This window comes from Heterocephalus glaber, unplaced genomic scaffold (assembly GCF_053883595.1).
Source record: "Heterocephalus glaber isolate CG9 unplaced genomic scaffold, H.glaber_assembly_v1.0 deba00000809, whole genome shotgun sequence".
Taxonomy (NCBI): domain Eukaryota; kingdom Metazoa; phylum Chordata; class Mammalia; order Rodentia; family Bathyergidae; genus Heterocephalus; species Heterocephalus glaber.
Window position 1 is genome coordinate 6,032,382 of NW_028258163.1, and position 24,050 is coordinate 6,056,431.

Sequence of the window (24,050 nt, forward strand, 5' to 3'; positions counted from 1 at the left end):
CTGTGCCAAAAATGGGCAGAGGATGTGAACAGGAAATTTACAAAGAAGAAAACTGAAATAGCCAACAAGTATATGAAAACATCAAGAAAATATTATTTCATATCCATCAAATTGGAAAAAAATGTTAAGTCTTACAACACACATGCTGGCAAGGATGTAGGAAAACAAAATGTCATAGAGTGCTGGTGAAAGGTTAACCATCTACACATCATGTGGAGAGCATGTCACATTATCCGGAAAATTTGAAAATAAACATTCCCAGGTAATTACTCAGAAACTTTCACACATATGCACAAGCAGACTTCTACACATTTGTTGTGATGGGATTTATAACAGCAAGATGTTAGAATTATCTCAATTCACCAATACAGATGGATGAATCCTGATATACTCATGTAATGGAATACTAAGCCACCATTAAAATGAGTAATTCAACAGGTAGTAACAAGGATAAATCTGGAAAATATAAATTGGAGCAAAAAAGGAAATATACAATATACTATTTATGCAACTGGGGGGGCTGTTGGTGTTGGTGGTGTTGTGTTGTGTTTTATTTTGTTGTGCAGTACTGGAGATCGAACCCAGCCAGGGGCACTCTATCACTGAGCTACATCCTCAGCCCTTTTTATTTTTTGTTTTGAGGTAGGGTCTCCCTAAGTTGTCTAGGCTGGCCTTAAACTTATGATCCTCTTGCCTCAGCCTCCTGAATTGCTGGAACTGTAGGACTGCACCATTGGACCCAGCTCCATTTATATACTTCCTTAAAATTCAAAAATAAAATCTACCTATGCCTAACTGTAAAAATCTACACAGAAGAAATAAATACTAATTTAAAGATAGTTATTATCACTGAAGAAGAAGGAAATGGGAATTATTTTACCTATAATATTTGTTTTCTTTTAAAGAAAAAGTGTGAGTCAAATATAGCAAAATCCTGGATGGTAGATGTATGAGTATTTATATTTTTATTTTGTGTGGGGTTAATTTTTTCATAGCATAAATAAAACATATTTAAAAGAAACCCCATTAAATCTTTTTTTTTTTTTTTTTTTTTTGGTACCAGGGATTGAACTCGGAACCTTGAGCTTTCAAGGCAGGCAGCAGAAGAAAACCCATTAAATCTTAAGAAATAAATCAATAGGTGTATAAATTCATGAACAAAAGGGCACTTTAGATATTGGGGCACGTTATACCATGGTGACAGATATTACAGCTGGAAGCTCCTTAGTATCTAATCTTACTCTACATTTGGCATATATGGAAATTGAGACCCAGTGATATGAAGTCACTTCACACAAGTGGCTAGAACAGGAACTCACCTCCCTTAACTCACAGCCTAGCTCTTTCTTCCACCATACTTCAAGTATATATCACTGCTGCTTTCATTAGAGGGAGATTCAAAGAATCACAGGCCTCAGGAATGGTCTGGAGAACCAAGGGTGGGACTGTACTCAATGACCTAGGAACCATTCCACCAGGTTCTCTCAGTGTGAAAAGTAACACTTAAAACTATGTAGCACTGAAAACAGCCTAGGTGCCCATCAGCACATGAGTCATTGGAGAAAATGTAAGAGATAGATAGTTGGTTGGATGGATGGATGGATGGATGGATGAATGGATAGATGTTAGATAGATAGATCGATAGATAGATAGATAGATAGATGAATATTATTCAGCCATAAAAAAGAATGAAATCATGTCATTCACAGAAAAATGGTTAGATCTTGAGACCATAATATTAAGTGAAATAAGCCAGACATAGAAAGTTTAGTGTCATGTTTCTCTTACATGAGAAACCCAAAATATAAATGAATAGAAGAGTAAAATAAAGGAGAGATTGTAGTAAACAGGGAGCCAGACCTTTTGAAGAAAGGGGAGGGGATCAGGAGAGGGAGGGTTGGGTAAAGGAATTGAAAATGATCAAGAAGTGATACATATGTACCAACTCCCCAAATCAAATGTAACTATTACACATCGCAAAATGCTAATTTGTGTCATGGCTTCATCCTACACCCAGAATAACTTCTGCAGTTGCCCATTATGGGACAACACCAAGAAAGAAAAATAAGTATCCTCAGGAAGAGTTGAATGGGAGATACAAGAACCCTGCTCTGGTCTGGTTGGTAGGAGGCCTACTGCTCATCTTTCTGAACTCAAGGACTTCTCAAGGCCAACTAGGTCAAACCACCCATGGTCACTTCTCAAAAGAACATGCATTCTGATCTCGTGAGCAACCTGTAGGTGTCCTGACATCAACAGCTCACTGGCAGAATCCGAAGAGAATGAAGTTGCTCATTTATTGTTGTCATCGTCTCTCTCTCTCCAACTTTAGCCATGGTTTCATTCATAAAGTGCACATTATCTGAACTGAAGAATGAGTCTTTTAAGTCCTTTCTAGCACTGGTGCTTTGTTTAGATTGATAGCAGATAATTTCATTGAGTGCTAAGAACTAAACATTTATACATTTTTATTATTATCTCACTTAAAGCTCACAAAAATCTTGTAAAGTACATAATTATCCTCCTTTTAAAGACAAAATAATCATAAACACAGGGAGGCACAAGAATTTTTTTTAGGGTCACACAGCTAGTTTTAAAGAGGATTCAAACTCAGACGAGTTGGTCCCTAAGGCTGACCCATCATAACTACACCAAACTCACTTTAGGCTTTGAGTGTTTACTCACTATTAGAAATGAATTTAAGAGAAATGGAAATTATATACCAATTGTCCATGACCTTGGAGTCTGAAACTGCTGAAGTTGGACAGCTAGGAGAGATGGGCAGAAATAGCAACACTGTTCTGGCTCTGAGGTCCATGCCTATAGGTACAGTATCAAGGGACTCCCTGGCCTACTTTATGGGGATTTTGCATTTATGAAGGGCAAAGATTTGGGATTATCTTGCTCACATATCTCCCCAATACTTAATAAAGTGTCAGGCACATCTTCAGAAAACATTTCTTAAATGAACTCTAAATGATAGTCATGTGATTGACCTACAAGAGAAATACAAGTTGACACAACTGGAAGTTAAGGAAAGATGGTCACCCACAAAAGTATTTCCATATTTGCAAGCATATTTCCATATGCTTGGATTGTGGCTAAAACAAAAATGATCTTTCTGATCCATCTTAAAAGATGAGCACAGGTACCCATATCTGAGATTCCCTTTGATGAAATGTCATTCTAGCTTGTGCTGAGAAAGATCAATGAAGTGTCTGTTCAGAGCAGTAACTATTTGACCAGTGTTTGGTGATGAGAGCTTGAGAATTTCACTGAGCTCCATAAGCCCTGTGCTTTTCAGCCTCAAAGAGAACTAAGAAAATGGTAGCTGATCCCCCAGATTTTGTGGGCCTTTATTAAAAAGCTGGTTTTTAGAGTGAACCAGGGATAAATGATAGCTGTATATGTGTCGCTGGCTTGACTGAGATTTAAACCTTCTCTACTATACCCTAGAACTTTTATAGCTGGTCTATTTGTGTCTTATAGGGAATTTATGGCTCAAGAACTTCCAGGGGTTTCCTGTGACCCATTTTTACACAGATGTCTTTGTCACTCACAGGAGGCAAGGATCCCTGAAACTGGTTAGTGATCTCAGCAGCCAGGTCTCTCAGGAAATTCCAAGTTACCCACAGGTATTTCAAGAGTCCTGGAAATTCTCTGATGAACTAACCCAAACCCACAGGGCACAGCTTTAACTGGGCCAGATGGCCCACAACGTGTGCAGGTATTTACTCCCTTGGGTCTTCCTGTTTGCTGAGGGTCCAGTGGGCAAAATACACGAAGCTTGAGGACCTTCTCTGGGGACCAACTGATCTCTCTGAGGAACAACTGTGTCTGCCTGGTCCTTTCCATTCTCCCAGCCCTCGAACGGCTGCTGCTTCAGAGCACACGTTAGCACCAAAGCCAACAAGAATCTCTTGGGTCTTCTAGTCAGAACTCCCGTCCTCCCCACCTCCAGCCTGAATGCGCAACCAGGGAGGAGGGCACCTGAAGGGGAGGAGAGTGAGGGACAGGCTTCCTTTACTGCTGGCTTCACCTCTAACTGCAAGAGAAATTTTCCACCATTTCCATTATTTCTGGCATGAAGCCATGCAGAGGGAAGAGTGACTTTCTGTGGAAAAGAGAGATGGAGTCCATGAGCAGGTAAGTGAAGAAGGAAGGGAAGAAAGGAGCGTGAGCTGGATAGAGCAAGCAGGGAGAATGGGCAGGCAGGGAGAAGCACTCAGTGCTGCCTCTTCACGTTCTGGCCCATGCTGTCCTGGAGAGTCCCGGAAGAGGAAATTCTGTATATGGAGGTAGATTTCTGTTTAATTCGGTCGATAAATTTCCTTTAATTCCATGTCATTCAAAGTTACTTCAGTATTCTTAAGAAGGACTGCGGACCTCACAGTTATTTGATTCTTTATTAAATAGTCTGAATGATTTTCTTTCCCAAATGATGCAGTTCTCAGCCCCCACTGTGAAAACTAATAGAAGTTAACACATGGGCCGGGGATTTAGCTCAGTGGTTTAGCTGCCTGCTGTGCAAGCGCAAGGACCCGAGTTCAATCCCTGGTACCAGAAAAATAAAAAATAAAGCAAATCCCCTATGATGAGTGTTATCATTTTAAAAAAAAGAAGAAGAAATTAACACATATATAAATGCATTGCCTTCAAGGTAACCAAATCAACTGTGGGTTATATTCATTTCTGATTAAATGTCACAACTTCATAGCTTTCTTTTCTACCCCAGAAGCCAAGGAGTGAGAGTTACTGATTATAGGATGACTTAGAATCCTACTTGATTTTATTTTTCAAGAGTTGCTTATCCATTTACTTTGGTACTAAGGTTGTTGATTGTTAGAAATTATTTGCAGGGTACCTCAGACAAGATTGGGACATGCTCCTGTGACATAAGACCTACAATCCCCAGAGCCAACCTTCTTAGATGTTCCTGGACAAAGATTACTGTTGTCTAGAGGTGGGGACATAATGGAACACTTTTCTTCATCCCAACAGGAACTAGAACATACAGGAAGTAATGTCATCCTAAGGGTTGAACTTTAAAATACAAAAATAATGAATGAGAGAAGATATAGGCAGTGCTCTGAGGCCCTTTGTGTCCTGGGAAGGAAGAATGAAAGGAGAGAGAGAGAGAGAGAGAGAGAGAGAGAGAGAGAGAGAGAGAGAGAGAGAGAGAATATGGAGGAGGAGGAGCCAGCAGAGCAAGCATTTCACTGACTAGAGGAGAAGATGGTACACCTGTACAGTTACACAGGAAGGAGAAGGGAAAGTACACAGAGCAAATAAAGATATGGGGAATAGGGAATAGCTCCTTCCTGCCCTAAAGGAATATAAAAATGTCTTCAGCTCAGGAGCCATCACAGCCTTCAAATGGGCAAACATCTGTGGGTCTTCTCAGTATATGTCCAACCTAGAAAACACTTCTGGAAAAGGCTGTCAAGAGCTTCATTCATTAAGGCAAATTTTTATATTCTCTCTCTCTCTTGCTCTCTCTCATAAATTCACTTGTATTCATTGATCTTTTACCTACCTGTAAGGAAGTCATACATTGTGACTGCTTCTCAGTTTTCTACATATTTTATATTTAAAGAAAATCATTATTATCATACAATAAATACAACAAATAAATAAAAATAAGGCTTTAAAGATATGAATCAATGGTAATCTTAGTATTTATTATTATTTAGTAAGACTTTCACATAGGCTTTGGCCACTATTTTTGCTATTTAATCAGGAGATTATATCTTATGTCCTTTAGGGATCTCATCCATCAGAATTTCCTAATCTACCCAAATGCCAATCCAAGTTTAGATTAAACAAACAAAACAGAGAGAGACAGAGAGAGAGAGAGAGAGAGAGAGAAATGTTTAGCACTTAATTCTAATTGATGGAGATGGTGCTAGGTCCAAGCTTGAAGAATCCTGATAAACCAACAAAAGGTGAGTGTCAGCTCAGTGGGCCAGGGGAATTTTCAAAATATAATTAGAGCCTGTCACCTTTTATCTTGGGTCAGTGAACATTTTTGCTCCATTGGTAGCCTGTTTAATCATTTACTCTATTCCAGAGAATTCTCTGGTGGGGATAAATTCAAAGAATTGATTTAAATAAAAAATGTGAGGAGAAATTTTCTTTTTTTGAGACAAGGTCTCACTCTGTACTTCAAGCTGGTCTTGAACTCACTTTGTAGCCCAGACTGGCCTCGAACTCACAGTGATCCTCCTGCCTCGGCCTCCCGAGGGCTGGGATTACAGATGTAGGCCACCATGCCCATCGGGGAAATGGTTTTTGAAACTTCCAGAATGGTTTATTTACAACTTATAACCTGTTAATAAATGACGGCATTTTCCTGCAACAAGTAGGGGTTCACAGGCTCTGTCCAACTCTGTTCCCTCTGTCTTTGAGAGGTCACCTATGAAACACCAAAGAGCCATGGGTCCAAGATGTGCCTCTCATGCAAGGCCACATTTCCCCAGCAGCACATTCGAAACAAAAACTCTACGAGAGAGTGGTCCAATCATCTGATGCTTTTACCAGTGTATCCCAGCACCTAGCACAAGACAGATGCTAAACACATAAAGGACTTGCTACAAAATAGCAATACTGACCTTGAGATTCTTAGCCCCCATTGAAAAGAAACTTAGAGGTATGTTGGAGCACAGAAATTGGTGCCTACTTCTAAAATCAGATTGAGATGAGAATGTTTCTGTAAGCTACAGGCCAAACAGGATGGCACAGACTAAGCCCATATCTGTGGAACTCCCTGGCTTATGTTTAAATCTCAGAGTTGCCATCAACTAGCTGGGGAACCTCAGGAAAATTACTTCATCTTTGTAATCCTGCCTTCTCATCCTTAAGTAACAGTAGGTTTTATGAGGATTTAAAAAAGTGATGCTTCTGTGCTTAGCATAGAGCCTTCTGTTAGTCAATGAATGTGAGATATTACTATGCACCAGACACTGAAGCCAGCCAGCAGCAGAAATTGGGCTCAGGAAGGCATTTGCTTCTCCATCCCAAACACAAATATTTATTCTTTACATGAAAAATTCCTTTCCTGTTGCATATGAAATTTTTCTTCCCAAGTAAACAATTATAAATCTCAAGTACACACGTGGCCCACAATGGCTTCTGGGGAGATCCAACAGAACCAAGCAGAACTGTTCTGCACAATCCCCCAAAAACTTTGCTGCTGGTGGAGCTCCCATGGGAGACTCACCCACAGAGTTTCACATAGATTTTCAACTCCATCGAAGCAAAGTTATCCATCCATTTCTTCACAACCACTGCCTGAGGTGGAGAAAGAAAAAGAATAAAACTTAGGAGACACAGGTAGTAATAGGAAGAGTTGCAGCACATGGGTACACAGGAAATATGGGGCCACAGAACTTTATTTCTAGGAAGGCAGTTGCCCCTAGATGGCTCTGCTGTTGAGGACGGCAACATGGAATGTCTTCAATGTTTAGCACTACATTATCAATGCCATACTTGGCCTGTGATAGAGCACATTCCTCTTGGTGTATGGAATACCCAGGCTCTTCCTCTTTCTCTCCATCTCTGTCTCTTTCTCTGTCTATCTGTCTCTCTCTCCCTCTCTCTCTCTCCTAACTTGACTGATCTTGCCACAGATGATTACTGTGACCTTGGATGCCTTACAGCCATACTCAAACCAACTTGAGTTAATTGGTTTAGACAGTCATAGAATAATGCCCGGGCCCTCACTTCTAGGATAACAACACCCTATTTCTAAAACACCCCGTGGGAAATTTACGGGGTCATGGTTATGTCATTTACATGCAAATGAGAAAAGAAAATCCATTCCAGCAATCTGCATTCAAAGTATGAACACCAGAAAAGGCTATAAATACACAAGAGGGATACACATTCTGTTAGCGCCGTCTCAGAATAGGGACCCAACCGCACTAGTGGTTACAAAGGGCTTAGGCAAAGGCCTATGACCTTGGCATCAGATATTTCTTTATGCTAATTCTGTAGATCACGACTTTTGCCTAACATCTACACGATTAAATCGAGGACAGAACTCTGTCCTTGTTTCTATAATGATCACTTCTCTGTACTGCTCTTTGGCAGCAGAAAACCCCAGACCGGTTTCCAGCTTTCCTCAAAAGCTTTCACTGACAGCTTTCTCAATAGGAAATCACCAGAAAACATTTAACCTGCCCACTGCCTCCTCCAAGTTCGCATTCAGCATGGAGGTCAGAGCTGATGGCTTTACAGCACTGTTCAGTCGGTCATCAGCTTTCCTTCATAGATAAAAATTAATGATTCCTTAAAATTTTTTAAGTTAATTTTTTCTAATTTTAAATATTTATTTAGCTGACAGATTTGTGTGGCTTTTTAGTCCCAGCAGGAAAGGAATGACACTTTATCTCATGACACTTCACCCAGTCTTTGAAAACCACCTATGCCTCTGCAGTGGAAGAAAAGTTAACCCACACCACCATCTCCTGGTCAGTTTGTATACTGCACAAGGGAGAAGCATCAAGAAACAGCTGAGCACTTGCTGAATGACTTTCAGACCAGGAAAGTATACAAGCCACTGCTGGTTTCAATAAAGTATACCTACAATATGAGTGTGGTCTTCTAGAACACTGATTAGTGCCAAGTATCAAAACCCACCACTGTGGTGTAAACCCAGATACACTAAAAGCTAGTAAGAACATGCAGGTTTTAAAAAGGAAAATGAAAAACAATAAAAACCTCTGTGATGATGTGAGACAAGTTTTAGTAGTATACTAGTAAGTGAAAAAGAGTGCAGTATAAATTATGGTTATAAGAATATAAAAGGAACCGAATGTGGAAATGTGAACAAAGGGATGCATAAAAATGACAATGAATATGTGGGGGTTTTTTGGTACTGGGGATCAAACTCGGGACCTCACACTCTCGAGGGAGGCGGCAGAACCACTGAGCTAAATCCCCAGCCCAACAATGAATATATTTGATATCTATCTCATATATAGTAGGCCTCCCCAGCTACAATAAGTTGTTGCTGCTTGCCTGAAGGTACTAGATATACAAAAAGGATTTATCTCAGTCTTTCCAAATATCACTTTATGATGATGTAGCTTACTCACAGAAAATCTTCTCCCAAATGGAAACAAAGCAAATGTATCCAATTGACCTGGTGACCACAGTTAACCCTGCCCAACAAACTCTGTGTGTAATCCCCTCAATGAACAGCAAGACATTGGATGAAGGTGCCCCTGAATCTGAGCCCATGTGATAGCTTAAATCCAATATCACTGATGTCCACCTGCCAGTCACATAATCCCTGTGGTTTATGCAGAATCCCTTGAAGAGATTTCTTAAAGCCCATTTCTGTGCCCTACTCCCTGTTTACTATAACAATCTCTAGGGCTGAAGCCAATTAATTGCAGGTTCACAGTGCTCTCCTAGGTAATTCTAACTACAGCCAACCTGTGAACTCACTACTGGGACTCACTGGAGGACCACAGCTGTACCTTATTGAAACAGACAAGGGACTCAGTCAAATTCTGGCATTGCTAGTTGTGTGCTGCCTACAAGAGATGTGGCCTTGGCTCTAGTTTGTCAAAGGCAAATAGTCTATTGCAAATGTTTCTTTACGCTTAAGATATTTCCTTTGTGCTCACCATTTCCAACTGAGAAAATAACCCAATGTATATGTAATTTGTATTGGAAGCATAGCTGCCTTCTTTTCATATGAACTATAAAAGTCAGGATCATTTTAACATTGGCCAAATTCCTTATCTAGGAAGAAAAAAGCCTTGGATAACAGAGTGGGATGCACAATTACACATGGGAGAGATCCTTTGTAGGACCAAAGGTGTTCCTAGGTGACTCAAGAACATTAATTGTGGCAGTGGGTTGAAAGGCTTCTAATAGAGCAACACTGGAGGCTGGAGGCTTAATTTAATGCATTTTCCATGAATTTTGGTAAGTACCCGAATTAAGATAGCAATCAAAAGAAAACGTGCTTTCTTCAAGGGGATCCATGAATCTCACTTGTGGAACGGCCATCTCTACACAGCCCTATCCAGCGTTAGGACATCCCCGGCCATTTATCTGGTCCCAAACTCAGGGGCCACATATCACTGTGTCTGAGTTAACTGCATGAGATGTGTGTCTGGACTTTGCCCAGGAGATTCCAATGCTCCCGAGGGCAGATCTGGACCCTCAGTTTCTCAGGCCCTGAAAAGCTTAGACTAGGACTTTGTTCATAATAGAAGTTCATAAGTGTTAGCTGATATTGAGAGAAGTTGGTGATTGGTTTTGTTAAGGAGTAAGAATGTGCTGCCATCAAACAACCAGAAGGTTGTTTTAAACAGAAATTTCAAGTCCCTGTGATAGAGATAGCAAAGAATAGCACAAGTCATGGATTCCCTCACCAGTGCTCCAGACTTTGGGCTGTGACTCCTCAGGCAGAAATGAAGGACAAGTGTGAATCCATGAGACTCTTCCAGAAATGCCTTCTCATAGGGGCATAAATCAGGGCAGGGACTGAAGCTGAGTACTGAGGCCAGAGCTTGTGCCTGACTCCCTACATAACCTCACCTGAACCTTGTCTTCCATGGTAATCAGGTGAAATATATTTTCTTTCATCGTCTGAGTCTGGTGATCAGTAAGAGGGCCTTGAGGCAGACCCTTCTAGCTCACTCATTGTGTAGTAGGATAGGAACTGCACAGGACGACAGCCAAGGAAATAATGACCGTGGTTCTTGAGAGGTGCAGAACTGAAAGGCATCTGGTGACTGGGCAGTGAGGATCAGATGTGCGTTACTTGCCCACCGACCTCCACCTATGATACGGCATCTGCCAGTCCATGAGTGCATATCTCCTATGGTAGTATTAAACCACATTGACTCAGCCTCCCAGCAAGATGAACTTTGAACAACTGTCTGCCATCTTCCTGCCCAGCTGGCTCTTTGATTAACTTGCCTCAACATCTTATCTCTGCAATTGACCTGTCACCTTCCCAGAAGTGCACACTGTGGTCAGGTATCAAATTTTTAAAATTTATTTTATAAGTACATCCTCACAGGACATGAAGTTTGCATTTATCTTAGGGAGTGATTACATGTTCATAACATGTCTCTAAATCCCCTTTCCTCATTTTCATTATTATTGTTATTATTATTATCATTATTATTATTTTTAGTTCATGTTTATAACATAATAATTACATTCATCGTGGGTATTTAGTACATGTACATGATAAATCTTACATTTTTTTACTTCCCCTTTCCCTCCCACACACCTCTCACCCGCTGTCTCCTGGACCCCTTTCCATTTGCAAAAGATCTAGTTCCCTATTTCTTTCTATCAATTCTTTATTTGTTTTTTATTTGTACTTTGCCTTACTTAAATGAGAGATACCATATAGTATTTAAGCATTTGTGTCTGAGTTATTTCACTTAACGTATTTTCCAGTTATATCCAAATTCCTACAAATGTCTTCAACTTATGCTTTTTAAAGCTTCTTTATGTATAGATACCACATTTTCTTTGTCTGTTGATGGACTTATACACTGCTTCCAGGATTTAGCTATTATGAACTGTGCTGCTATACATATTGGCAACCGTGTATGCCTGTAATATTATGTCTTTAGCTCTTTTGGGAAGATACCTACAAAGAGAATATTTGGGTCAAATGGAACTTCTAATTTTAGGTTTTTGAGAATCTCCATACTGATTTCCATAATGGTTATACAAGTTGATATTTCCATTAACAATTTAGGAGGGTTCCTTTTTTACCACAACCATGCCAGCACTTGTTATTATTTGATTTCTTGATGATCACCATCCTTTCTGGTGTAAGATGAAATCTTAGCATTGTCTTAATTTGCAATTAAAACTATTTGCATTAGTGGTCAGAGATGTTGAATATTTTGTACATTTATTGGCCATATGTAATTCTTCTGAGAAGTGTCTTTTCATTTCACTTGCCCACTTCTTGATTGGGTCTTTCCATTTTGGGTGGTCTAATGCTTTTTTTGAGTTCTTCATATATTCTAGATATTAGTTCTCCATCTGAGGAATAGCTGACAAAAAAATTTTCTCATTGTGTATGTTGTCTCTTTGCTCTACTGTTTCCTTTGCTGTGCAGAAGTTTTAAAATTTGATATGATCTCATTTGTTGATTCTCACTGTTTTTTCTTGTGCAATTGGAGTTCTGTACAGAAAGTCTTGCGTACCCCTATGACTTCAAATGTTTTACCTTATTTTATCTTCTAGTAGATTCACTGTTTCTGTTTTAAAGTTTATGTCTTTGATCCATTTTTATTTTAGGTTAGGACATGGTGAAAGATATGGGTGCAGCTTCAACCTTCTTCATATAGATAGCTGATTTTCCCAGCACCTTTGTTGAGTAGGCAATCTTTCCTCCAACATATTTTTTGATACCTTTGTTGAAGATCAAATAGCTGAATGCTTGGGCCAGGGATTTAGCGCAGTGGTTTCATCATCTGCTGTGCAAGCACAAGGACCTGAGTTTGATGCCCAGTACAAAAAAACAATAGCTGAATGATTCTTGGGATGTTTCTGTATCCTCTATTCTGTTCTATCAATCTGTTTGAGGCGAATACCATGCCATTTTGTAACTGTTACCCTATAGTATAACTTGCACTCAGGTATTGTGTTGCTTCCTGCTTTGCTCTTATTGCCCAAATTGCTGTTGTTATTCTGGGTCTCTTTGGTTCCATATAAATTTTAGGATCGTTTTCTCTTGTTCCTTGAGCAATACTTTTGGTATTGTGAGTGTGATTGAATTAAACTGCGTAACCGTTTTTGGAAATATGATCATTTTAACAATATTGGTTCTGCCTATCCAGGAACAGGGGGTATCACAACTTTCTGATGTCCTCCTCTTCAATCTCATTTTTCAGAGTCCTATAATTTTCATTGTAGAGGTCTTTCACTTCCTTTATTAGGTTAATTCCTAAGTGTAGTATTTAATTTTTCTTGATGCTATTGTGGATGATACTATTTTCCTAATTTCTTTCTCATTGAGTTTATTATTGATATAAAGATAACAATTTGACAAGCCTAATGGGAAGACTGCTGCTCTTGCTGAGACTGCCCTGTGATAGGGAACCCTCTAAGTCCCTCACAGGTGCCAGGATCCTGTGTCCCAGGAATCCCTCTGCCTTCTTCAACTACTGCACAGGCTGCACACTTGCCATCCAATGACATAAGGAAGTGACATGGGGCAGCCCATTGCAGGCAAGTCACTCTGACATGATTGGCAAGAATTCTTTCTCTGTCTTTTGAGGGTTTTTTGCTGCTTTAAACATGGTATTGTTAGGACTATCTGCCCAGCTTGTGTCTGTGGCTTCTTTAGGTGTGTGTTTGTGTACTTCTAGGGTGTGCATAGGTGGTGGGAGCCCAGTGAAGCCCCCCAGGAGTGAGATAAAGTGGACTCCACATGGATAGTGGAGGTAACACTCCCCTTTGTGTGACATGTTCCCACAAAGAAGCTCATCCACTGCATGAGCTCCTAGAACTTTCTAGGATCCTGCTTTAACACAGGCTGGTAGGGGAGGACAAGAGAAGGAAGACTTCCATAAACAGGGAATACAGAAGGGGAAAAGACAATTTTTTTTAAGTTCATCTAACCAGAAATATCATTATTGTTTGCCTGCCAATGAGAACACTTGAACAACTTGCACATTCACCACTACTCAATTTCATAAAGCAGTTTTATTTTATTGCTTCTCTCTCTCTCTCACTCTCTCTGGATTCTCTGCTACATTAGGACATTTACTTCAGCTTCATTAATCAGTCAGTAAACACCTACTCTTGGTGGATCCCAGGAAGCAGCAGTGTGGCCCAGAACAGTGCAGCTGCAGGTGGATCCCAAGTGTGCACAGGCCCCAGCCAAAAGCCCACTCACACTGCAGGTCAGCTCAGGGATCCAGAAGGCCACAACTCTGAACTCAGGAATTGGTGTACTGGTGAGCAGCACAGTAAAGGCTGCTCAGTGGCTTGCTGAGAATTCAAGACCACTGGGTGAGCAAAAAGTCACTTCAGCAAAGGCACAGAAGGCTGCATCTGTTGAAATGAGAAGACATGTAAATAACTCTCAAAACCAGACTTCCAGATCACCTAAGGCAACCCCAAAGGGAAATGAGATGGAACAATCTGATACTCAACCAAGTGAACTCCCTGAACTGGCAACGAAAGAGGACCTGGAAAAAATGAAATCAGAAATAATTTCTCAGATAACAACAGAGATTGTGCTTATAGTACAAGACATGATTAATAAATCTAGAGCACAAACAGATAAAAAAATAGAGGAGCTGAGGAACATGATGGAATTCCAACATAAGAAACAAATGGAATCCATAAAACAGTTGCAAATAGATTTCCAGGAGATTAAAAACTCCATTAAAAGTTTATGCAGCAGAATAAGCCAATGCAAGGATAGAATTTCAGATGTAGAAGATAGGATTGCAATTAGTGACCAGGAAAATAAAAATTTCTTAAAAATACTAAGGGACCATGAGAAATCAATCCAGCAGCTGTTAGATGATGCAAAGAATAACATCAGAATGATCAGAGTCAATGAAGAAACAGAAGAGAGAGAAGATGACATAAAAAACTATTCACAGAAGTAATGGCAGAAAACTTCCCAAATAAGGAAAAGAACTTGACATAGAGATAAGTGAGATATATAGGACTGCAACTAGCCATAACCAAAAAAATCTACACATATAATAGATAAGATTCCAGAAACCCAACACAAGAACAAAATTCTACAGAGAAAAGAAACAAATGACATATAAAGGAAAGCCCATCAGAATCACAGCACACTTCTCAACACAAACCAACAAGACAAGAAGAGAATGGAGTGATGTATTTCAAGCCCTAAAGAAAAATAACCCCCAACCCAGATTGATGTACCCTATAAAATTATCTTTCAAAATTGATAGAGAAATAAGATACTTTCATGAAAAAGAGCACCTTAGGAACTTCATGAATACCAAACCAGCACTCCAAAAAATTTTACACAGTATCCTAGAAAAAGACAATGAGGATCACAACCCTAGGAAGCCCAGCAGAATGAATCCATTAGGCACAACAAGAAATTAAACACAAAGCGGGAGAATCCAACAAAAAAAAAGTCATGACAAGGTTAAGTCAATACATATCAGTTATAACCATCAATGTTAATGTTCTCAATTCACCAATCAAAAGAAATAGACTGGCAGAATGGGTCAAAAAGCAAAATGCAGCAGTATGCTGCATACAAGAAACACACTTAATACAAAATGAAACCATAGACTGAAAGTTAAAGGGTGGAAAACAATACTCCATGCAACGGGAATCCAAAAAAAAGCTGGAGGAGCTATCCTCTTTGCAGACCAAGTGGATTTCAAACCCACACGGATTAAGAGAGACAAAGAAGGACACCGTATCCTTGTAAAGGGAACAATGCAAGAGGAAGAGATAACAATCATAAATAACTATGCACCAAACACTAGTGCACTCAACTATGTAAAACAAATACTAATGGACATGAAAAATCATATAAGCACTAATATAAAGTAGTGGGGGACCTCAATACCCTACTGTCACAAATAGATCAACTAGACAAAAAATAAGCAAAGAAATACTAGAACTAAAATTCTTGCACAAATAAGCTTAACAGATGTTGACAGAGTGTTCCACAGCACAAAATCAGAATACACATTCTTTTCAGTTGCACACAGGTCGTTCTCCAAAATAGACCACATACTCACTCACAGAACATGTTTAAGTAAGTGCAAAGGAATTGAAGTTATCCCCTGTATATTATCAGACCATAGTGTGATGAAATTGGAGATCAATAGCAAAAGAAACCCAAGAATTTCATGAACATGTGGAAACTTAACAACACACTTCTGAATAACCAATGGGTCAAAGAGGAAATTAAAGAAAAAAATCAGAGAGTTCCTACAATTAAATGACAATGACAATACAACATATTGGAATCTATGGGACCCAATGAAAGCAGTCTTACGGGGAAATTCATAGCAGTGAATACTCACATTATGAAAACAGATTGAGCTCAATTATACAACCTGATGCTCAACCTCAATCTTCTGGAAAAAGAAGAGCAGGACAAACCCAAAGCACGTACAAAGGAGGAACTTATAAAGATCAGAGCAGAAATCAATGCAATGGAGACTAAGAGAATGATACAAAAAATTAATGAAGCCAAGAGTTGGTTCTTCAAAATTGACAAACACAAAATTGACAAACCCTTATCCAAACTTATCAGAAAAAGGAAAGAAAAGGCCCAAATCCATGCAATTAGGAATGAAAGGAGTGAAATTACAATGGACCCAGCAGACATCCAGAGGATCATCAATATCTACTTTGAGAACTTATATGCTAATAAGATGAAAAATACAGAAGAAATAGACAGATTCCTAGATCCATGTGAATTACCAAAATTGAATGAAGATGACCTAAAAATTCTAAATGACCTGATATTAATCAATGAAATTGAAAATGTAGTTAAAAACTTACCAACTAAGAAAATCCCAGGTCCTGATGGCTTTACTGCTGAATTCTACAAGACATTTAGAGAGGAACTACTGCCACTACTGTTTAAACTCTTCAATGAAATTGAAAGGGAAGCAATACTCCAGAACTCATTCCTGGAAGCAAGCATCACCTTGATCCCCAAAGCAGAGAAAGACCCAACCCAAAAGGAGAACTATAGGCCAATCTCACTAATGAACATAGATGCAAAAATCCTTAATAAGATACTGGAAAACAGAACGCAGAAGATCATCAAGAAGATCATACACCCTGACCAAGTGGGATTCATCCCAGGGATGCAGGAATGGTTCAACATACGCAAATCAATAAATGTAATACACTACATTAATAGAACCAAGGACAAAAATCATTCAATCATCTCAATAGATGCAGAAAAAGCATTTGACAAAATCCAACATACATTTATGATAAAAACCCTACAAAAAATTGGATTAGATAGTCTCTACCTCAATCTGATAAAAGCCATCTATGAAAACCCTACAGCCAATATCATACTAAATGGTGAAAAACTGAAATCCTTCACACTAAAATCAGGAACAACACAAGGATGTTCACTATCACCACTCCTGTTCAATATAGTTCTGGAAACATTAGCTACGGCAATTAGACAAGAGAAAGAAAAGGAATAAAGATAGGAAACGAAGAAATCAAATTGTCATGATTTGCAGAAGACGTAATACTCTATACAGAAGATCCCAAGAACTCCATGAAAAGTCTTCTAGATTTAATAACCAAATTCAGTAAAGTAGCTGGTTACAAGGTCAACACACAAAAATCAATAGCTTTTCTGTACATGAAAAACAGACTCACTGAGAGAGAAATGGGGCAATCAATTCCTTTCACAATAGCATCCAAACAATTGAAATACCTGGAATCAACCTAACAAAAGAAATCAAAGACCTCTTCTCTGAAAACTATGGCACTCTATGGAGGAGGCTATCAGAAAATGGAAAGACATCCCCTGCTCCTGGGTAGAAAGAGTCAACATAGTGAAAATGGCCAAACTTCCAAAACTCATATGTAGATTCAATGCAATTCCAATTGAAATCCAAGCAGCATACAAAACAGACCTTGAGAAAACAATCCAAAAAGTCATTTGGAACAAGAAGAGACCCCGGAGAGCAAAGCAATTCTAGGTAACAGAGACATGGCAGGGGGTATCACAATCCCCAACCTGCAACTCTACTACAAAGCTACTGTGATAAAAACAGCATGGTACTGGCAAAGAAAGAGACCTGAGCACCAGTGGAACAGATTAGAAGATGCAGAAACAACACCAGACACACTCAGCCATCTCATCTTCGATAAAGGAGCCAAACACCCTCACTGGAGGAAAGATAGCCTCTTTAATAAATGGTGCTGGAAAAATTGGGCTTCAACTTGCCAAAGATTAAAACTAGACCTATATCTCTCACCATGCACTAAACTAAAATCAAAATGGATTAAAGATCTAAATATTAAAATAGAAACTCTGAACCAGTTGGAGCAGAGGTTAGATAGAACTCTTGAAGACACCGGTGTAGAAAAAGATTTTATGAACAAAACCTCAGTTTCCTGGGAACTAGCACAATCAACAAGTGTGATCTCTTCTTATTAAAAAGCTTCTGCACAGCAGGAGAAACCACCAACAGTGAAGAGACAACTCACAATGCGGGAAAAAATTTTCACCAGCCGAACCTAAGACAAAGGCCTGCTATCTAGAATATATAAAGAACTTAAATGAATCAGACCTCCTAAATTTAAAGACCCAATCCAAAAATGGGCATCTGAAATGAACAGACATTTCTCAGACAAAGAAGAAAAATAACAAATAAACATATGAAAAAATGTTCAACATCACTGGTCCTTTGAGAGATGCAAATGAAAACAACACTGAGATTCCACCTCACTCCAGAAAGAATGGCTGCTATCATGTAATCAACGAATAACTAATATTGGCGGGGCTGTGGGGAAAGAGGACCATGCTCCACTGCTGGTGGGAGTGTAGACTGGTGCAACCACTGTGGAAATCAGTATGGAGCTACCTCAAAGAACTAGGACTGGAAGTCCCATTTGACCCTGCTATTCCCCTCCTGGGTATCTTCCCCAAAGAATTAAAAGAATCATACCAGAGTGATATATGTGCACCCATGTTCATAGTAGCACAATTCATGATAGCTAAAACTTGGAAGCAACCCAATTGCCCATCAGCTGGAGACTGGATAAAGAAAATGTGGGGTGTTGTTTTTTTTTTTTTATAAAATGGAGTATTAGCCATAAAGAAGGAGAAACAAGAGACATTTATAGCTAAATAGATGCACATTGAGGCGATAGTCTTAAGTGAAATAAATAGAACACACATGTGTAAATATCAAATAGTTTCTCTAGTGTAAGAAACTGAAAGTGTAAATAAGGACTAAAAAATATAATGGATAATGTGAAATAGGAAGAAAAGGGGCAAAGGGGAAGAGGAAGTGGGAGGGGTAGAGGAAAGGAAAGAAGGGAATGGAATTAATATGAGAAAATGAAAAAATGGAAACAAAGTCTTTGTAGATAGGGAGGAGTGGAGGGGTTGAAGGGAGGGCAGGGAAATGTGGAAAAAATAAGAACCAAGAGAGTATGTAAAGGTGCAAATTTCCAGTGATGAATGTCATTATATTATATACCTAAAATGTACCAATAAAATTAATTTTTTTTAAAAAAAACCTACTCTCAGTATCCACTAATTCCCATTTGTGCTAAAAAGATCAGCTGAGGGCCAGGGATTTAGCTCAGTGGTTCTGCCGCCTGCCTTGAAAGCACAAGGACCCGAGTTCAATCCCTGGTACCCAAAAAAAAAAAAAGATCAGCTGATTTCCTATCCTAAAGTGCTTTCACCTATAACTGAGTCATGTACTGTATCTATGAACTATCAGGGGGGAAAACCACACATTTGCTGAATGAGATAGTCAAAAAAAAGAGAACACAAAATAGGCATACACTCCAAGTACTTTGTTTTGAAACTAGTGATTTTTTGTTTAAACCGTCTCATTTATTTTAAATTCATATTTCAAGTATGTCCTTCCCATATCCACCAAACCTAATAAAATCACAAATTTGGATACATAACTAGTTATGTTAGGGAGCAGTATCTCTGTTTATAGTATAAATTTTAAATTTTCTTTCCCTTTTTTTTTTTTTTTTTTTGTAGCAGGGTCTTGTTATGTAGTCCAGGTTGGCCTTGAACTCATAGTGACCCTCCTGACTCAGCCTTTTAAGTGCTAGGATTACAGATGTGCGGCACCACACCCAGGTGAAATTTTCATTTTAAAAGAGGATTGATTACTCATAGCTCTTTTGAAATTGTGAAGTTTATGGATGACTTGAAAGCAAGTTTTAGTGAGCAGGAGCTCACCCCATAGCTAGACAGCCAAGTTCCAGATGCACTTAGCTAGTTTCCATCAGTGTGACTTCAGGCAAGAAGCTCAACACCTTTGTGCTTCACTGCCCTCAGTTTTTGAAAAAAGAAGAAAATGGTAATATTTCCCCCTAGGCAGGCTGCAATGATCAAATGAACTCCCGTAATTGAAGTTCTTGGCACTGCGACTGGCCCCTAACGGCTGCAGCAGGTGTGGGATGATACTGGCATAGCCAGGTAAAGGGAAAGCACCTGGACATTGTAGAACATGTGGCCCAGGTATGAGTTTATTTTCCCTAGAAAGACTGCAACACAAATGTTTGCGTGACTTTTCCAAAAAGAAATCGTTATTCCTTTGGAAAATGGAGGAAAAAATAGCAAGTGCTATTACTTAGGGACACACTTTCCCCTCGTATCTCACTCTGAAAGGAAGGATGCTTCCTCTTTGACACCAAGTTGATGGCAGGATCTCCCCTCTATTTCAGCGTCAATTCCAATGGGCTGGACACAGAAGGAAGCTCCTGCAACAGGCAGCTCATGTTTGTGATTAGGCCCTGCTCTTCCTCCCATTAGGAATGAAAATAGGTAGATACATAATGTACTGCTCCTCAACTGATGCTGAACAATATTTATATCTACTCTCTATGCACAAAAAAGTCATGTTTCTTTCCAATTTAGTAATAAATATAAAATTGAAAATATGATCATAATAATTATTTGCATTGAAGTGATCCCAATGTAAAGCCAAATGTAAAGATAAATTGAGAAAAACCCCACACTAAAGGAAATATGACTCAGAAAATATTTTTATGTGGTTTTTTGTCTAGCCTAACAGAGTTTAAAAACAATGATCTAAATAATTCTTTCTTCTCATAAATATGATTTATCCTGGATTTTTTTATTTTAATCCCCAGTGTTTATAACTTCTTTTGTATATTTGTTCCATTTTATTGTCCTTAAAAATTGGTAGAAGTCATGCCTTTTGAGATGTTTTTATTCAAATATAACAAAAATACATACACATTATACACATTAATGAATTTTTACAAAGTGCACACAAATTTGTGTACCCAGCTCAAGAAAAGGAACTTACCAGCATCTCAAAAGCCCATTTTAGGCTTCCTTAAGCCATTACCTCCCTCTTGAGAGTAACCTCTATGCTGACTTTTAACTACATTGCTTAACATATCAGTTGGTTATTGCTGCACAACAAACCACAGAACTTCACTGTTTTATGGTGTAACTGTATAGGCAATTCTGCTTGTCTTGGCTATGCTCTTTCCCATGTCTTGGGTTGCAGGACAGTCCTCCTCTAGCAGGCTGACCATCAGAATGTTGAAGACAGAGAATAAGAGAACAAACAGAAATATGGAAGTCTCCTACTTACTCAGACAGCTGACAAAGCTGAAATTAGAATAAAGCTAATAAAGTAAATCACAATAGTGTAGTCAGCTCCTATCTTCATTGAAAATTTTGATATTTCATCATGGATTTTTGCACTCATTTAGATTTTTACAAACATTGCATTAGAATATTCTTCTTGGTTACTGAGGTTGTTGGGGTCCCCTAAATTTTCTGGGTGGTGGCAAGTGCCTTCACTGTCTCAGTGTAGTCCTTGTCCTGCTGGAGAAATGTACTCCATCTTTTTAGAAGGGCTGTAGTCACATAGCAAAGAGCATAAATTTCAGGGGAGAGAAAGAATCAGAGCTATTAATGCAGTTAACTTATCATAATTACTTTTGGCCATTTGGGGGTTTTGAACAAATAAAATTGCATACCACGGATTCCTTAGAATCTGAACTCTCTCCCATAACATTACATCTTAAAATGCATCCATAGTTTTGTATGTAACTGTGGCTCATTCCTTCTCCTGCTGTGTAGAATCCCATCATGGGAAGGCACCACAAAGTTGCAGGGCATTTGGATCATCCATATATAGCTATTAGGAACAGCGCTGATGGGAACAATCTCATCTAAGTTCCTGTTAAATAGCTGTCCCTCTTAGTTGGGCATATACCTAGAAGGAACTGCAAGGCAGATGGTAATGCATGTGTGTTAGTTAGATGCTGCCTGTTTCCCAACAATTCATTCCTTTAGCTTTAATAAAAGTACTGATATCTGGTACTGTAAGTGTTTCAATTTTGTTCTTTCTCAAGATTATCTTGGCAATTCCTGGTTCTTTGCATTCCTAAATGAGTTTTAGAAGTAGCTTGCCAACTTCTACAAATGAAAAAACCCTGTTGGGCTTTTCACTGGGCTCGCTTTGAACCTAGAGACTAATGTGGCAAGATCAGACAGACCTGTAGCAGGACCTCCATGTCTTCTGAAACCTTTCTCAATGCCACATACCTCTGTATGTCTACTTTGAATAAGAGAGGTAGACAATAAATGTATAAAATAGGTGGTATGTGCATGCATTGTTCATAAAAGGCTTTAGTCCAGATGATTTTCCAACTACACCACACGTCTCACAAACACATGACCTCATTGTCTCCTGTTCTTCTGGTCTTGTGTGGACTCCTTCTTCAGGCACATGGAATTCCCTTCCCACATGACAAAATCTAATCACCCTTGACAAACTCACTTCAAACTTCACTGCTCTACAGAGTTAGCAAGTCCTCCCGTGGTCTCCCACAGCACTCTTTTACCTGATTTTAAATCCCCGTGTTGTACTAGATGAACTGGCTACCAGCCAGAGTCAGCCTGGACTAAGCAGACTTGTGTTGGATAAAGGAACAGGCGTGTTCCATTGTTGTTGGGCTGTTTGGTTTAAATCATAGATGTCCAAACTTATGGCTTTCCTGGGCCATATTGAATGAAGAAGAATTGTCTTGAGCCATATATAAAATACATACATCATATAGTCAATGTACATAAGCAGCAAACCTTCCATTTTTACATTTTAATTTATGAGATTATTTTATGAAGTAACATAGAAAACTTACACATTGCTTAATAACAGTAAAAGTCTGTCTTCACAGGCACACACATGTAGATAGGTTGATGTACAGTATTACTATCTGTAATCACTGCCAAGCTGCACAAATGCATGTAATGTCAGAAGTGCATGGGTTTCCATCGCCTTGTGTGCCAGACACAGGAGGTGGGGTTAGCACTGTACTGTCACACACACACGCACACAGACACACACACAAAACATTTTATTGAACTCCACCTTGGAGTACTTCCCAATCAAGTCACGAAAATATGGCTAAGTTGGAGGGTGGAGGTAGCTCACACCTACACTCTTAGCACTTGGAAGGCTGAGACAGGAGAATCATTAGTTCAAGAACAGCCTGTGCTATGTAGTGATACCTTGTTTCTAAAAAATCACATTATAATGTTAACTTTACAATTTTATAAGGCTACATTACTAGCTGTCCAAGGCCATGAGTTGGATGCACCTGGTTTAGTTCATTTGTTAGTTGGTTTGTTTGGCTTAGAGGACTTCATTTGGATTTAAGTTTAGACCACAAAAAAAATTGCTGGTCTAGTTGGGCAGATACATGTCAGTCTGATTTATTTTGCTATTCATTTTCATTTGATAATATCTGTTTACATTCAGTCCTTTTACAGTGAGGATTTAAAGCAGATACATGATTTGATCTGATTCACATTACAGTTTCTAAATTAGTTCAGAAGAAAACCATCAACTAATTTTTTTCAGCTACCAATCATGAAAAACCCTAAGCCTTTTCTGCCACTAGGTGGCAGGGTTGCTCCCAATATGACTAGCCTGACTACATCACGCACTGTCACTCAGGAAGTCTCCAGTAGACAAGTCGGACCACTGTAAAGTTAAACTATGGCGGCTGTTGGTGGAAAAAGTAAAGCCTAAAACCAGTCTTGAAGAAAATGGAGCTCTGAACACTACAGCACTCTGAAAAAGGAGATGGAAGAAGATATCAGAAAATGGAAAGACATCCCTTGCTCCTGGGTAGAAAGAGTCAACATAGTGAAAATGGCCAAACTTCCAAAACTCCTATATAGATTCAATGTAATCCCAATTGAAATCCCAGAAGTATACTTCACAGACCTTGAGAAAACAATCCGAAAATTCATTTGGAACAAGAAGAGACCCAGAATAGCAAAAGCAATTCTAGATAACAGAGACATGGCAGGG